The sequence below is a fragment of the Lagenorhynchus albirostris genome, chromosome 16 (genome assembly GCF_949774975.1).
Source record: "Lagenorhynchus albirostris chromosome 16, mLagAlb1.1, whole genome shotgun sequence".
Taxonomy (NCBI): domain Eukaryota; kingdom Metazoa; phylum Chordata; class Mammalia; order Artiodactyla; family Delphinidae; genus Lagenorhynchus; species Lagenorhynchus albirostris.
The window spans coordinates 48,571,347-48,588,617 of record NC_083110.1 but is presented as its reverse complement, the minus strand read 5'-3'; the positions used below and the strand labels follow the sequence as shown (position 1 = coordinate 48,588,617).

At 35.6% G+C, this 17,271-nt stretch overlaps 1 non-coding gene across 1 annotated transcript; it reads right to left on the bottom strand.

The window, feature by feature from the left end:
- Window positions 1-903: 903 nt before the first annotated feature.
- On the bottom strand, window positions 904-964 carry LOC132507687 (U7 small nuclear RNA). Its single transcript, XR_009536260.1, has one exon. It is a non-coding gene; the product is annotated as a U7 small nuclear RNA (small nuclear RNA).
- Window positions 965-17,271: the final 16,307 nt, after the last annotated feature.

The window sequence follows — 17,271 nt, the reverse complement described above, 5'->3', positions numbered from 1 at the left end:
TTTTTTGAATTTCTATCGGGACTCCCTGTTAAAAATACTAACTGGCATTAGTTTTATATTCATTCATTAAACTAATATGTACTGATCAGCTAACATTAGCCAATTTCCATCATAAAAATCTTTACTCTCTTCTTGAGAGTGAATTTTAGAGCCAGCTTAGGTGAAAAGGAGAAAAGCAGTCGTTATCATTCTACTTCAAAATTGCTATGAATGAAAAATTTACTTTGTGTCTATATAAGATTCAACATCTGGATAAAAATATTTATTACCCACATTTCAAATGTTTTTGGTTTCTACCTAGATGCCTGTTTAATCATCTACATGATTTTATCCAATTATCTATCTTGCAACCAATCACCATGTAAGACCCGTGGGCGTAGCCAGTGCCCTGCCACTTTGAAAAACATACAGTAAAATTGGTCTACTCTGGTGTGTAAGATGCCAGAAGTATCAGGATTTTCAGCAACACCAGCCAGCCATTTTGGCTACCATATCAACTGATTCAGATGGACTGAGGAGCAATTTTATGAACTCTGTGGGGAATATGTGTTGTTATATCTGGAAGTATCAGGTGCCAAGTGGCCTACTCTGGTCATTCAGCCTTAGATGAGAAAGTGCATACAAACCAGTGTGTTCACATTGTTACCATGGTGACCATTGGGCTAAATGGAAGTCCTGAAAAATGCCCATCATAAGGTTGTATGTTGTTTTGCAAGAGTAGAAAAAACATATATTTATATCACAGATTTGGTCTCACTGGGGGTTGAGTTATGTTCCTAATGTGCGGCCAGATGTTTTATATCACTCTCTTTTTATAAAGTAGAAAGTCTACTACACGGGCATTCTTGTTTATGAATATTAGCATACATGTTTCCACAGAGTATTTTTTTTGGGGGGGAAGGAGGTGGTTTCCCATGTGGCCCGAAAAACCTGCTAGACAAATTCTAAAAGAGCTGTAACACTTCCACAGAGTATTTTAAATTGGTTTCATGTAGTTTGTATTGAGGGAAAAAAATCTCTGAAACTTATCAATGGAATCTCTGAAAAACTGTTACATATACAAAATTTATCATCTTTTTAAAATTTTTATTTTATTATTTATTTTTATTGAGATATAATTGATATATAAGATTGTGTGTGGTTAAAGTGTACAGTGTGTTGATTTGATACATTTATATATTGCAATATGAATACCACCATAGCATCAGCTAATACCTCTCTCATGTTGCACAATTATCATTTCTTTTTTTTACGGGGAGACCATTTAAGATCTACTCTCTTTGCAACTTTGAGGTGTATAATACAGTATTGTTAACTATAAGCACTAGATAATAGTGATCTCCAGAACTCACTCATCTTGTAACTGCAAGTTTGTAGTTTGTACCCTTTAATGAAGATCTCCCCAGTTTGCCCAGCCCTCAACCCCTGATAACCACTATTCTGCTCTCAGTTTCTATGAGTTTGGCTTTGTTAGACTCCACATATATCAATACATGCTATCATAGAGTATTTATCATTCTCTCTGACTTATCTCACTTAGCATAATGCTCTCAAGGTCTGTGTTGTCACAGATAAGATTTCTTTCTTTCTCATGCTGAATAATATTTCATTTTATATAGATAGATAGGTATAGATAAAGAAAATATAGAGATAGAGATAGAGAAGATATATGTATCTTCTTTATTCATCCATTTATGGAGACCTAGGTTGTTTCCATATCTGAGTTGTTATGAATAACACTGCAATGGGAGTTCAGGTGTCTTCAATATCCTCATTTCATTTCCTTTGGATATATACTCAGAAGTGGGATTGCTGAGTCAAATGGTAGTTCCATTTTTAATTTTTTTTAGGAACCTTCATTCTTTTCTCCATAGTGGCTGAACCAATTTATACTTACATACTGAGTAATGCACAGTTTTCCACATCCTCACCATCACTTGTTAAATCTTGTCTTCTTGATGATAGCCAGTCTAATGGGTGTGAGGTGATGTCTTACTGTGGTTTGGGTTTGCATTTCCCTGATGATTAGTGATGTTGAGAATCTTTTCCATGTACCTGTTGGCCATTTGTATGTCTTCTTCAGAAAATGTCTATTCATTCCTCTGCCCATTATTTATTGTTTTGTTATTGAGTTGTATGAGTTCTTTATAGATTTTGGATATTAACCCTCTATCCAATGTATGGTTTGCAGATATTTTCATCTATCCAAAGGCTACCTTTTCATTCTTTTGCTGTGCAGAAGATTTATAGTTTGATGTAGTCCCATTTGTTTATTTTTTATTTTATTGCTTGTGCTTTTGATGTCATATCCAAAAAAATCAGTGCCAAGATCAACATGAAGGTTTTTCCCTATCTCTTTTTCTAGGAGTTTTACAGTTTCAGGTCTTCTATTGAGGTCTTTAATCAATTTTGAATTAATTTTTGTGAATAATGTAATATAGGAGTCCAGTTTCATTTTCTGCATGTGATTATCCAGCTTTCTTAATACCATTTATTGAAGATACCATTCTCTCCCCATTGAGTATTCTTGGCTCCCTTGTTAAATATTCGTTGATCATATATATAGGCTTATTTCTGGGCTCTCTATTTTGTTCTGTTTGTGTATGCGTCTATTTTTATGCCAGTACAGTATACTGTTTTAATTGCTATACTTTTTAGTATAATTTGAAATCAGAAAGTATGATGCTTCCAGCTTTGTTTTTCTTCCTCAAGATTGCTTGGGCTATTTGGGGTCTTTTGTGATTCTATACAAATTTTAGGATTGTTTTTTCTATTTCTGTAAAAACGCCACTGGAATTCTGATAGGGATTGCATTGAAACAATAGATGGTTTGGGATAATATGGACACATTAATAACATTCTTATCATCCATAAACAAGAGAGATCTTTCCAATTGTTTGTATCTTCTTTAATTTCTTTCATCAAAGTCTTATATTTTTCATTGTACAGATCTTTTACTTCTTTGGTTAAATTTATTCATGAGTGTTTTATGGGTTTTGATGCTACTATGAATGGTATTGTTTTCTTTATTTCTTTTCTAGATATTTCTTTTCTAGATATTTCATTTCTAGATATTTCATTGTTTTCTTTATTTCTTTTCTAGATATTTCATTGTTAGTGTATAGAAATGCAACTGATTTCTGTATGTTGATTTTATATTCTGCAACTTTACTAAATTTGTTGATTAGCTAACAGTTTTTTGGTTGAGTCCTTAGTATTTTCTATATATATATGATCATGTCATCTGCAAATAATGACAATTTTACTTTTTACTTGCCAATTTGGATTCCTTTTATTTATTGGGACTTACTGAACTATGTTGAATAAGAGTGGTGAGAGTGAGCATCCTTGTCTTGTTCCTGATCTTAGAGGATAATCTCTTAACCTTTCACAGTTCATTATGAAGTTAGCCGTGGCCTTTGTTGTATATGGCCTTTTTCAGGTAGATTGCCTATCTCCACTTCACTTAGTTGTTCTTCTGGGGTTTTATCTTGTTCCTTCATCTGGGATATATTCCTCTGCCATCTCATTTGTCTAACTTTCTGTGATTGTGATTTCCATTTCTCAGGATGCAGGGTTGTAGTTCTTCTTGCTTCTGCTGTCTGAGCCCTGGTGGATGAGGCTGTCTAAGAGGTTTGTGCAGACTTCTTGGTGGGAGGGACTGGTTCCTGCCCACTGGTGGGTGGAGTTCGGTCTTGTCCCTCTGAGGGGGCAGGGCCATGCCAAGGGCTGTGTCCAGAGGGCTGTGGACTCAGGAAGACATGAGGCAGCCTGTCTGCTGATGGATGGGACTGTGTTCCTTTCCTATTGGTTGTTTGGCCTGAGGCATCCCAGCACTGGAGCCTACAGGCTGGGGGGTGGGGCTAAGTCTTGGTAAGAAAATGGTGGCTTCCAGGAGGACTCACGGCAATGAGTACTCCCCAGAACTGCCACTGCCAGTGTCTTTGTCCCTGTAGTGAGCCACAGCTGCCCCCTGACTCCACAGGAGACCCTCCAATACTATCAGGTAAGTCTGGCTCAGTCTCTTATGAGGTCACTGCTTTTATTCTCTGGGTGGGGTCCTGGTGCGTGTGAGACCTTACGTGTACCTTTCAAGAGTGGAGTTTCTGTTTCCTCCAGTCCCGTGGAATTCCTGTGATGAAACCCTGCTGGCCTTCAAAGCCAGATTCACTGGGGGCTCCTCCACCCGTTGCCAGACCCCCAGGCTGGGGAGCCTGATGTGGGCCTCAGAACTTTCACTCCTGTGGGAGAACTTCTGTGGTATAATTATTTTCTAGTTTGTGGGTCACCCACCTAGTGTGTATGGGATTTGATTTTATTGCAGTTGTGCCCCTCATACTGTCTTGTTGTGGCTTCTTCTTTGTCTTTGGATGTAGGTCTTTTTTGGATGTATCTTTTTTGGTAGGTTCCAGTATTTTCTTGTTGTTGTTGACGGTTGTTCAGCAGTTAGTTGTGATTTTGGTTTTTTCATAAGAAGAGGTGAGCTCACGTTTTTCTACTCCACCACCTTGTCCCATAGATGGCCTTTATTATACCGAGGTATGTTCCTTCTGTAGCAAATGTGTTCCTTCTATGAGCTAATGAAAAGATGTATTTTGTCAAATGCTTTTTCTGCAAGTATTGAGGTGATCATATCTTTTTAATGAGTTGTTGAATTCAGTTTGCTAATGTTTTATTGAGAACTTTTGCATCTATATTCATGAGGAATATAGGTTTATAGTTTTCTTTCATTGTCCTTATCTGGCGCTGGTTTTAGCATCTCAATAAATAGCTGTTCAATTAATTAAAGAGGTAAAAAGTACTAACAGTATAAGAGGAAATAGTCTACATGTCTGATCATCAGTAGCAACAGTACTAAACAGAAGTTGAGACATTTTTGATATTCCTATTTTGTTCTTAATGATTCTCTGAATTTTATAGCATTTTATATATTTTATTTGATTCTTATAAAATTTGATGATACATTTAAGGTAAGTTATTGTTATCTCTATTTTGTGCATGATAGAAATGTCGCTATATAGCATTCAGAATAGAGCAAGTTATGCTGTAGTAACAAACAATCCTAAAATTGTAGTGGTTTAATAAAAAACATTTTATTTCTCATTTATGCTACATGTCTACCTTGAATTGTTAGTGTCACTGCTCCATGTTGTCTTCAGAATAGGAATCAGGTTGATGGACGCTTCACTCTGGGTTATGGCAGGGGTCAGGGGAGGACAACTCATATAATTCAAAGTGAAAGGCCCACATTTTATCAGCCAAAGGAAATCACAGATCATATGTAATTTCAAGTAAGCTGGGAAGTGCAGTCTTACTCTATGATCGGAAAGAGGATAATCAGAAATACTAAATGGACAGCACTAGGCTGTTAGAGAGGTATTAGGATTCAAGCCAGGATTCCTACTACTATATCCTTACCATTCTGCCTAATTGTTTAAGTCAAAATGCCTAAACTGTTAGGGAGATAAGGTAAATAAACTTCATATGAATATTCAATTTAATGAAACAGGGGAATTGGTATCATAATTCAAATATGACAAGAACTTACGTTTGTTGCAAATTTTAGTTTGGGGGGTGGTTGAATTTGAAATTGATCTTAAAATACTAGTAGAATTTGGAGAGAGAGAGCTGGGGAAGGGCTCATGATAAAAGCATAGTAAGTGATCTGATAATGAGAAAGGAGAAGAAAAGTGTTATGCAAAGAAGTCATTATAAACTTGCATTTAGTTCATTTGAACTCAGTTACAAGTCTGATGGTGTGAGAAAGAAACAAGAGATAGAGGTAGAGACACAGGGGAGGAGAGAGACAGACAGAGGCAGACAGACAGACAGAATTTAAACTGTGTGGGTGCTTCCATCCCCCATAGCACTGAATGATCCATATGTCCTGGTGAGAATGTGAAATAAGGGATTTGAATCTGCTTTTCCACCCCTTGTTCCTCAGTCCCCTCCTATCTCTGAAAGTACATAGTATGAATATCACAGAAAATTTGGCATGATCTAATGTTTAGCACATATTTTTCATGCAATCTGATCCCTAAGCCAACTACTTCACAACTTGTTCAACTGAAGCAACAACTACTTTTTCAACGTTAAAAAATAAACAAGCTGTGTCGAACTTGTGTGTTTATTTATAAACCTGAGAAATTATTTATCAGTCTCCAAAACAGTGTCTTCTAAGTGATTTCTAAGGGTAACGTGGCTGTCTGTGAAGTTAACCTTATGTTTTGACTTTAGAACCTAGCTTCCATAGACTGTGAATTCATAACTCCACTGTATAAGACACTAGTGTCCAAAAGTTAAGGGGGTATTAGAATTTCTATTTCTATTTATTATTATCCTCATTTTAAAAAAGTGTGTGTTTGTATATTTATATATATTTATATATACCATATTAACACAATAGTGCATATATGATATTCATAGGTAAATATGAATTTACCTATGGGTTTTGGGTTGGCCAAAATTTTCATTTGGGTTTTCCCATAACATCTTATGGAACAACCCCAACGAATTTCTTAGCCAACTCAATAAATACTAATATATTGGGGGTACTTGCCCAAAAACTATGGGTATATAATCAAAAACGTTTAGAAATCTGACAGAATCAATTTATCAGAAGTGTAAATAAGCACAGGTGTCAATACAACCAATATGATTTATCTGAATGGCAAGAAGGACCCACATCAGAAAATTCTGGGGAGTTGGAAGATACATTTGTATAAGTAGGTTGGGAGTAGAGATGGGCAATGTTTAAAACTAATCCGGTCTTCAGATTACCTTTAAACTAAGCAAAGCAGCATATATCAAAGCATTATTCAGATATCCGATGCCAAGTTATTAATCTGAGAAGAATTCTAGGTTACATCTCAGCTCAGCAACAGCAGCAACAACAAGAAAAATGCTGTAAACAATTAGTGATGTCTAGAACTGGAAAGGGGAATGGAAGCAGGGTTGTAATATTTTAAAATCTTCTTGATATCTCAAATCCTTTAGCTAAATAAATACTTGTAGTTGTTGCTTGCAAAAATGAGCAACAGGTCTACCTGGATGATTTTTAAAACCATATACCTTATTCTGTTTGTAGAGACTCACCTACTACCTTACATTTTACAAGTGAAAGAAGCAATAAAATTCTAATCTGATGCTGAATTTCTATTACACAGACTGAAAATATTTGATATTCACATCACTAATTTGATCTCTATAGGAAAAAAGGTACGTAATTTAAAGCAATGCAGTATTTTTTAAAAATATGAATTAGCCAAGTTGACCATGAAGACAGTCTAAATGAATCATATAGTGCCCCAGGGCTGCCTCTATACTTCCACCAGGCAGGCACTAAGGTCAACTCCACCTGTGACAGACATAGTATGGAGAGAATTCAGGTAGTTTAGAGAGAAAGTTGGGATAGAACATGTCCATGGGTGCTGCTCCTTTGTGCTGCAGTGTTCTGTGAGGCAGTAATGCTTGGTCCAGGACTTGTGGTCCCTACTTGTGGGTTCTACTTAAACTGTGGAAATTTCAGACATCCCTACTTTACATGCCCAGCAGTGTTTCCAGCGTACGTGAGACGGAAAGAAGTTGCAGCATTACTTAAAAATGAAAAGTAACATCTATGCCTTCCAGAGACATTTCTAACCACACTCTCTTAAGAGCTGTTCAGTGGAGAGGCAATCTGAAAGAAGAAAGAGATGACACAGACCTACTGCTTAGTCTCAGTTCTTTCACGTTCCAGGTTATAATCTTAGGCAATAAAGTAATCTCCTTGACTCAGTCTTATCAATGACAAACATAGGGATTCCTATGTGTCAGGATTGAAATAATGTAAATACCAAACTTGTGCCTAGCCCATAGTAGATACAAATAGAAAGGATCTATGATATTATTGTATTGTAACTGAGTCTAGTGTCTCCTCTGCGTAGCTACCCTTAACTGCCACTTCCAAGATAAGAACCAGTAGTTCCTAGTGGTGTAATACATAGAAACAAGGAGGTTAGTGTCAGTTACACATATTTATAAGTGGAGCTCCCTGTTACTGGTTCTCATTCTGACTCTGAAAATAACTGGCTCATCTTTAAGGATGAGTTGGGTCACAGGAGGAAGAAGTTTCCCACAATGAGGGGCTAGGGCAAGTATATAATTTATCACTGCAACAGGCTCAATTTTGACAGTGAAATAAGGTAAAAAAAATAAATTTTGTGATTTTTGAGATATTTACTGACCAACCAATTGATCTTATTTTATTGAGAAACTTAGAAAATAGTTCTATCCAAATGCTATTTTCAAAAATAAAAATTTTAAGTAAATGGATGGAAGAAAATATACGATGTTAGAATTAGTTTTTAAAAAGCAGGATTAGCTATGTTAATTTCAGAAAGCGCAGACTTCAGAGCAATAAAGGCTATAGAGGATAACGAAAGGCATTACATAGTGATAAAGGGGTCAATTCTCCAATAAGACACAATAATCCTTAACGTGTATGTGACTAACAAAACAACAGCAATTTATATGAAGCAAAAACTAATATAATTGCAAAAAGAAATAGATAAATCCACTATTATAGTTGGAGAGTTCAGCACCCCCCCCCCGTTAGAAATAGACAGATCTAACATGCAGAACATCAGTAAGTTGAATAAGTAAAATAGAAGACAGTAAAATCAGTAAGTTAGACATAGTTGATGTCTAACTAACATCAATCAACTGGATATTATTGACATGTAAAGACCACTACTTCCAACAATAGCAGCTCACATGGAATATTCACCAAGATAGACCGAATTCTGTGCCATAAAACACACCTTAGCAAATGTAAAAGAGTAGAAATCATACAATGTCTGCTCTCATACTGCAGTGGAATTAAACTAGAAACCAATTACAGAAAATAATTGGAAAATACCCAACTACATGGAAATTAAACAACACATGTCAAATAACACATGGGTTAAAGAAGAAATCTCAAGATAAATTAAGATATAGTTTGTACTAAATGAAAACAAAAACACAACTTATCAAAATGGTATACAGCAAAAGCAGCGCTTAGATGGAAATTTATAGCATATAATGTGTGTATTAGAAAGAAAGAGCTAAAATCAATATTCTAAGCTTCCTCCTTAGGAAACCCACTAATGTGTGTATTAGAAAAAAAGAGCTATTCTAAGCTTCCTCCTTAGGAAACTAAAAAAAAAAAGAGCAAATTAAATCCAAAGCAGAAAGAAAGAAAAATTAGAGCAGAAATCAATTAAATTGAAAAGAAGAAATCAATAGAAAAAATCAACAAAACCAAAAACTGCTTCTTTGAAAAGATCAATCAAATTGATATGCCTAGCCAAGCTAACTAAGAAAAAAAGAGAGCAAACAGAAAGTACTATTACCAGAAATGAAAGTGAGAACTTCACTACAGATCCCATGGACATTAAAAAGACCAATTTAGATGCTGAAAAATGTCAGTCTTCTTAATTACATCCCATTCCAGTTCATAATAAATGTTTATCTACAAATTTATCTATTTTTATAGAAGCTCCATTAAAAGCATCTTCTTACAAGGTGAGATATCAAAAGTAAAATGGCTGGAAATTAAAACTAAATCTTGCATATCATTTTAGTTCTCATTAAAAATATGTTTAGTTCCCCTTTTTTGAGATAAATTTCTAAATTTTTATAAGCTTTATTTTCAGTAATTATAGTTTGCTTCAAAGGCTGAAATTTTGTGGCAGTACATTTGTTGAATAGTTGACTACAGATTTCCAAATAATTTTGGAGAAGGAGCACCAAAATTTACCAAACTTACAGTATTACAAAATTTATCAAAAATTTTAAAAGAATTTAATACAATTATAGGATATTTAAATTGACTTTAAAAGCAAGTCTTCAAGAGTGCAAACATTTTGAAAATCCTCTTGAGAATTGTAAGTGGAATGTGAAATTGTGTACTGTCATGTGGAAGTTTATCTCATATTAAAAAAACTTCAGTATTAAAAATAATACATCTGGAGTAGGTGAAATAAAAACATTTTGAATCAATAAAAACTACAAATATTTTGTTGCCAGCTGAAGTGTACTATAAAATCATTAAAGGAATCTCTTGAGACTGAGGGAAATGATAACAGAGGGAAACTCAGATCTTCAGGAAGAGATAAAGAATATCAGAAATGGTATATATCTGTGGTATAAAATATATTTTCCTTTTAATTAAAAATAAGACTAAAAAATTATTTGTTGGATTTTATAATGCATTCAGGTGTAATACAAAGGAAAATTAAAGCATAAAAATGACAGGTGAATTGACTTATGTGGTTCTATTTTATGTCAAGTTGTATATTAACTAAAGATTGACTGTGAAGAATTAAAAATGAATATTGTAATCATTAAGCAACAACTAAAAATGCAAAGGTCTATTACTAACAAGTCAACAGATAAACAGATGCTTTAAAATGTGAAAAACCTAACAGAGTAAAGAAAAAAGAAAAAAAATCTGTTGGTCTAAAGAGATAGCAAATAGTAAAATTATAGACCTACTCATTTCCAATTCAAACATGTCTATAATTACATTTAGTAGACAAAACACTTTAACAGTCAGAGACTGTCAAATCTGATTTTAAAAACAAGGTTAAACTATAGGCTTTCCATAAGAGATGTATTTTAAATAAAAGACACAGATAAGTTGACAATAAAAAGATGAAAAAAGATATGCCATGAAAATAATAAGCATAGAAGGTTAGGGATATTAAAAGAAGGGATATCAAAAATAATGTAGGCTTTGCAAAGAGTTTTACCAGAGACAGAAATTATTACCAGAGACAAAGAAGGATATTTGGATATTTAATAAGGAAAATTGGTGAATTCATAAGGCAGATATAGCAATCATAAATATTCATGCATCTAACAACAGAGCTTCAAAATATAGGAAGAAAAATTTGAAAGAATTCAAAAGAGAAATAGATAAATCCATTATCATAGTTGGAGAATTTAACAGTCCTCTCTCAGAAATTGATAGAATAACTAGGCAAAAAGAGAGTAAAAACATAGATCTGTATTTACAACCTAAGTGTCCATCGACAGATGAATGGATAAAGAAGATGTGGCACATATATACAATGGAATATTACTCAGCCATAAAAAGAAATGAAATTGAGTTATTTGTAGTGAGGTGGATGGACCTAGAATCTGTCATACAGAGTGAAGTAAGTCAGAAAGAGTAAAACAAATACCGTATGTTAACACATATATATGTTATCTAAAAAAAAAGTTCTGAAGAACCTAGGGGCAGGACAGGAATAAAGACCCAGTTGTAGAGAATGGCCTTGAGGACCCAGGGAGGGGGAAGAGTCAGTTGGTACGAAGTGAGAGAGTGGCATGGGCATATATACACCACCAAGTGTAAAATAGATAGCTAGTGGGAAGCAGCTGCAGAGCACAGGGAGATCAGCTCGGTGCTTTGTGACCACCTAGAGGGGTGGGATAGGGAGGGTGGGAGGGAGACGCAAGAGGGAGGAGATATGGAGATATATGTATATGTGTAGTTGATTCACTTTGTTATACAGCAGAAACTAACACACCATTGTAAAGCAATCACACTCCAATAAAGATGTTAAAAATAAATAAAAATAAAATATTTAAAGTATACAATAAAAAACATAGATCTGGAAAATACTATCAACTAGCATGATCTAACTGACATAATACAACACACACAACAAATGCAAGATAGACATGTTCTTTTAAAGTGCACATAGTAATTTCAACAAGCCGTGGGCCATAAAAGAACTCAATAAAATTTTTAATGAAATTTTACATAGTATATTCTCTTATCATAATAGAGTTATGAAAATAGCTTATCATAATAATAAGCTATCCAGAAACTTTAATCTTTTTCATGGCTCAGTCTTTTCTGCTAATTAAATCATGTGGGAAGTATATTAGTTATCTATTACTGTATGACAAATTACTCTAAAACTTAGCACCTTAAAAGAATAAGCATTTGCTTTCTTACAATTTCTGAGCGGCTGGGAGTTGTTTAACTGGGTGATTCTGGCTCAGGGTGTCTCACGAGGTTTCAGTCAAGATGTGGACAAAGGATGCAGTCATTGAAAGGCTTGATAGGGCTGGAGAATCGACTTGCTAACTCACTCACATGGCTGTTGACAAGAGGCCTCAGTTCCTTGCCACATAGGCCTCTCCATAGGCCTGCTTATGACATGGTGGTTGGCTTCCCCAGAGCAAAAATCTGAGAGAGAGATAGAACAATTAAGATGGAAACTGCAGTGTCTTTTATAACCTAATTATATCATCACTTCTGCACTGTTTTATTGGTCATGTAGAACAGCCCTTGGCACAGTGTGGGAGTGCCTTACCAGGATCCGAGTACCAGTAGGTGGAATTCATCGGAGACCATCTTGAAGGCTGGCTACTAAGGGGAGCATTGAAAAAGTACTTAAGCCCTGGTTCAACCTCAGATCTATTAACTCAGACTCTTTTGGGGATTGGGCATCTGTTGTTGTTGTTTTTTTTTCCCCTTAAGCTCCCCAAATGATTCTCAATGTACAGGGTTGAGGAATATTATAGTAGAGGAAATCCACTGTAAATCATCAAGTAATATGTGTGCATTAAGATCTGGGTAAACTTAATGAAACTCCAAGCCTAAAAGAAAGAAAAGGAGTCATAAAAGGGACATAGATTTATAAATCAATTAATCAAACAGAAATTCAATCAGTAGGTCAGGATTTTCAAAACATATTAATGGAAATTTCCATAACACCACTGAATATTTGCAACCTTTGTGAGCAGCTAGTACTTTTAAAGTTCCCCAGATTACTCCAATGAGCAACCGTTTGGGAACCAAATCTTTACATGATACACGCCACTGGAGCTCACTTTCTTTCTACCTAATTTGTTGCTGGGGAGCCTCTCGGACTCACTCAGGCTTTCTGCAAGGATGGTTTCATCTAACTGGCCATCTTGAGAGATAGTAAAGCTGCAGTTGGAAGAAGCCACCTTCGGCACTGGGGAGAAAAGGCTGTATTCCATGTTCCAGGGCAGCTTTTCAAAGCTGCACACAAGGTTTTCATGACTTTAAAACTCCAGGTAGATAAGAGGAGGCCTGTACTGTCTTTCAGTTTCATGCTCATCTTTGAAAATATTCCCCTTAGATCCAGACCTCAGAAGCACCAGGCTGATGGAAGTAGTTTGGTTAGAGAGTATTCTCAATTGCGAGAACCTTCGTTATATTTGAAAGTTCCCCATCTTAGGCATCTCTGTATTTGGAAAGTACATAGAATGTGAACATCATTTTCAAGAATGAATTCACAATTTTATGAGCAGGAAGAAGTTTTTAAAAATACCCTTTTGTTTTAGTTCAGATGAACCTAGAAAACACACTCAAAGGAAAAAATATGAGTTAGTATTTGACTCTCTAATCTTTTTCTAATCATACTTGTTACTTACAGATAGGCTTAGAAATGGATATCAATTACAGGGATTTAAGTACTGCAGAGGCGGCAGCATTTTATGTTAGGAAGAGCATACTTTTTAGTATCAGAAGACCTAGGTTTGATCATGGCTCTTTTGATAACTCCCTGTATGAAAATGAACAGTCTATCTTAATCTCTCTGGACCTCAGTTTCTAATTTCAAACAACCAGAAGTTGAACTTCCTCATTTTAAAAGTTATCTTTCATCTCTAATATTTATAGGTTGTGATTTAAATGTGCTACTCCTTAAAGGGCTGTGGGTAACTTTACAGTGTGAGGTTCAGCTTAAGGAGAGAAACCTTCACAAATGAAAATGAAAAACAACTTGGAGCAGTAGGAAGCTCTTTTCTGGATATAGCTTGTGATCCTCACGTTCCTACAACTAGGCTTCCTGGGGTGCATACGATGAAGGGGGCTGTCTGCATTTCGAAAAGCAAAGTGTTTTTAGTAAGATTTACTGGGGCACAGCTGCCACCTAGGAGCTGGCTAAAACATGACGATAAGAAAGTCAAGTGTCCTCTAAACATATCCAGCATATAAACATTTGAATTTATTTTTAAAAGAACAGAAGTGATTGTTTGCATTATAAAAGCATTTGTTGTTGTGAAAGTTCTTTGTAGGAGGGCTAATAACACTGATAAGTGATTTACCTTTTACAAATCTCATATGTGATTTTGTATAGTTCCCAAATTATGACTACATTTTAAGAGCATATCTCTTATGGGACGTGAGGTGGGTCTATATCTCTCTAAGGCATTTATGAGCCCATCTGTGGATCTGTAGCTTTCCTTTAGGGCATGGGAGTTTCAGGAAAGCTAAACGTAAGGGTCTTCCAGGTCGTAAGACTTGATTTGTCCTGGTGGATTTGCTGACTCTCCAAAGAAAATTTCAGTTCCAGTGTGCTGCAGTGCAGATACATCAATAACTTTCTGTGCTGGTATTTACAAAGATTAATAGCTGGATTCTCCAAACTGAGATGTTAAAGATCAGCTATTGAAATGAAGAAATTGGGGTTCCAGGCTATTGGATGTAAATTTCTACTACTTTATGGTAGAGTTATAATGGTAGGTTTTATTTTTCCTGGCCCGTGAATTAGAAAGAGGTGGTTTAGCTGAACGCCTGAATCAATCCGAAGTATCCAGAGACAGGTTGCAGCATTCATCCCCACCCTCACTTCTTCCTTCGGCAATGGAAGTTGCTATTTTGTAATTCACTCCCTAAGCCCTGATTTAATGTGGGCTATAGATGAGTGATGTGGGATTTAAGGTGACAAGAGATAATAGACCCTTTCTCCAAAATAAAGACCCCGTACAAGGCTGGGAAGACCAAGAGAAAAAATGTTTCAGATTTCCTGACGCTGACACCTCTAAGTGATGATGTTTCCCCGAAAGTCTATCTCTTCTTTGATGTTTTTAAAAATGTATACATTTTTCTATCCTTTTAAAAAGAAGACAATTTAGTCTTTTCTTGATATGTCCAAGACATCAATACATATGATGGTGACTTTTCTGTGCAGTGATCAGCTTGTTTCTCCCTCTTTCCCTTTCTTTTTATCCTTCTTTAATTTCATGCTGACATTTATTCTTCTATCAATTTGTCAATCTTTGTTTTCTCCATTATATTTTTTTCAGCTTGCTCTTTCTAGTATGATAGTGAAGAAAAAAGCAACTCAGGAAGCAGAATTTGTAGGAGAAAAGATTATGGGCTGCACTTAAAAAAAAAAGGCCTACATATTTATATTTGGAAGGAAATATATCTTAATGTAGTGGCAGTTTTCTCTGGACTGCTAGAGTAATATGAATTTAATTTCTTCTTTTTAGTATTTTTCCCAAATTTCTGCAATTACCATGTACTTACTTAATAATTTAACAAATTTTTGATGTAATATTTCAATGTACTTTACTGGTTTTGAATCTAAGCTCTGCCAGTACAAGGTAGAAGTCATTTTGGTTAAATTTACCACTAAGTGACCTTTTAAAATTAGAACACCTCTCTGAGCATCAATTTCTTCATTTGTAGAATACCTCCCTCATAGAACAGGGAGAATTAAATGAAATAAACTAAGATGAGTGCCTGGAACACAGAATGATTAAAAAACATAAGTCTCATTTTTAAGAATTTTGTGGTAATTGAGGAAAAAAGACTTAAGAGGCCAAATTACCTATATTGAAACTAGAGACTTGGTGAAAATGACAGTTATTTTGGTACTTGGAGTTGATTTCTCCTAAAGTTTGCATTTCATGCTGTGTTCCAGAAAGCTTGACTTATGAATAAGTGGGTGTACTGTACCCCACTGAGTTGTACTATTTTAGAGTTAGGGGACTTCAGAAACCACTGAGCCTAAAACTTGCATTTTATAATTGAAAATATTGGGAGGAAGTTTTATCTAAGTCTTATAGTAGCTTCATCTGCAGAACATTCTCCAAGAGTGGATCCTCACTTAGTTTTTTGGCAATGTACTTGGGATTATTTGCTATCATCTTAACAGTATTTTTCTGAGCCCCCGGGCCTCAGGCTAGTGGCTGGAATGGAGAAGAGACAGGGAGAGAAAAACCAGAAGAGAGGAAAAAATTGCTCAAGAAAGGATATGTTAAGGCATCAACCCAGCAGCAAGTCCAGAGTGATAACAGTTATCTTCACCTCTAGCTAAAATTATGTTTGCAGAGGGCAAAGCTCTTCTGTGCAATTTTATAAACTGTGGAACTAAGCGAATCAGGTATTTCCTCACTGACATGCTGGGAGTTCCATATTTCAGAAGGATTTGCATGCCTTGTATGGTGTCAGTGATGAACGAACTCAGCAGAACTCCCTGTGCTGCATTTGGAAAAGAGGCAGAGCTGTAAGAAGAGTCACTGTTTAACAGGAACCTTTTTTGTGTCCCTAAGGTCGCTGATGCTAAAGGCAAAGAGAAGTGTAGTATTTAGAAGAATTTCTATGCGATCTTCTGTTCTTCAACACAAAATCCCTCATGTTCTTAATTTGAGTAATAAAGCTCATAGAAATATTTGTATTTCCTAGGCTAATATCAGACTTTCCCCCCTTGGCTAACCAGTCTAATTTGGGGGAGAAGCAATGAGAGAGTTCCTTCTCAGCTTGTGAAAAAAGTGTTAATTATTCCTTTGACAAGGCTTCTAACTCTTGGGAAACAGCTCTCCCTTTGGTGGAACTGTTTCTGTCTGTGGCTGCTATCTGAAAGCAGCCACCTGGTTTCAGGTCAGACAAGGGGAAAGAGTTTAATTAACTTTCTCTAATACTGATGTGATTTCAAAAGACTTAAGAAATACAAACACCGTAGTTGTGCCTATGATCTACCTGTCTCAGTCTCTCACATCATAGACCACCCTCCCTTCCAGATGATTTTGCTAACTTTCCACATTCTGGGTTTCAGCTGGACGTTTTTCTCCACCTAAAATTGTCTTATAACAGGTGTATAAAAATTATGAAAGAAGATACAGTTCCACAGGCCTTGACGCAAGACACTGTGTACAGATAAACCAGTGTGGAGAAATAGTAACATTAGTCAGTTAATTTAAAGTGAAACAGTTAAGAGAGATAGTGGTTTGTACATTTACTTGGAAATATACTTATGCATTCATTCAATATTTGAGAATGTACTACAGTCAAGCATCATACTAACAAGTATTGATAGAATGACAAAACACATTTGGTCCTTGCCTTCCAGAGGTTATTATCAAACACAAAGAATATTAGAGAGTATTCTTATTTTAGCCTGGAGTCCTGAGCGTTAGTATTGGCTGTTCCCTTCCATAGTTGTATGTCTCAGATTGGTCATTCTCTCTCTC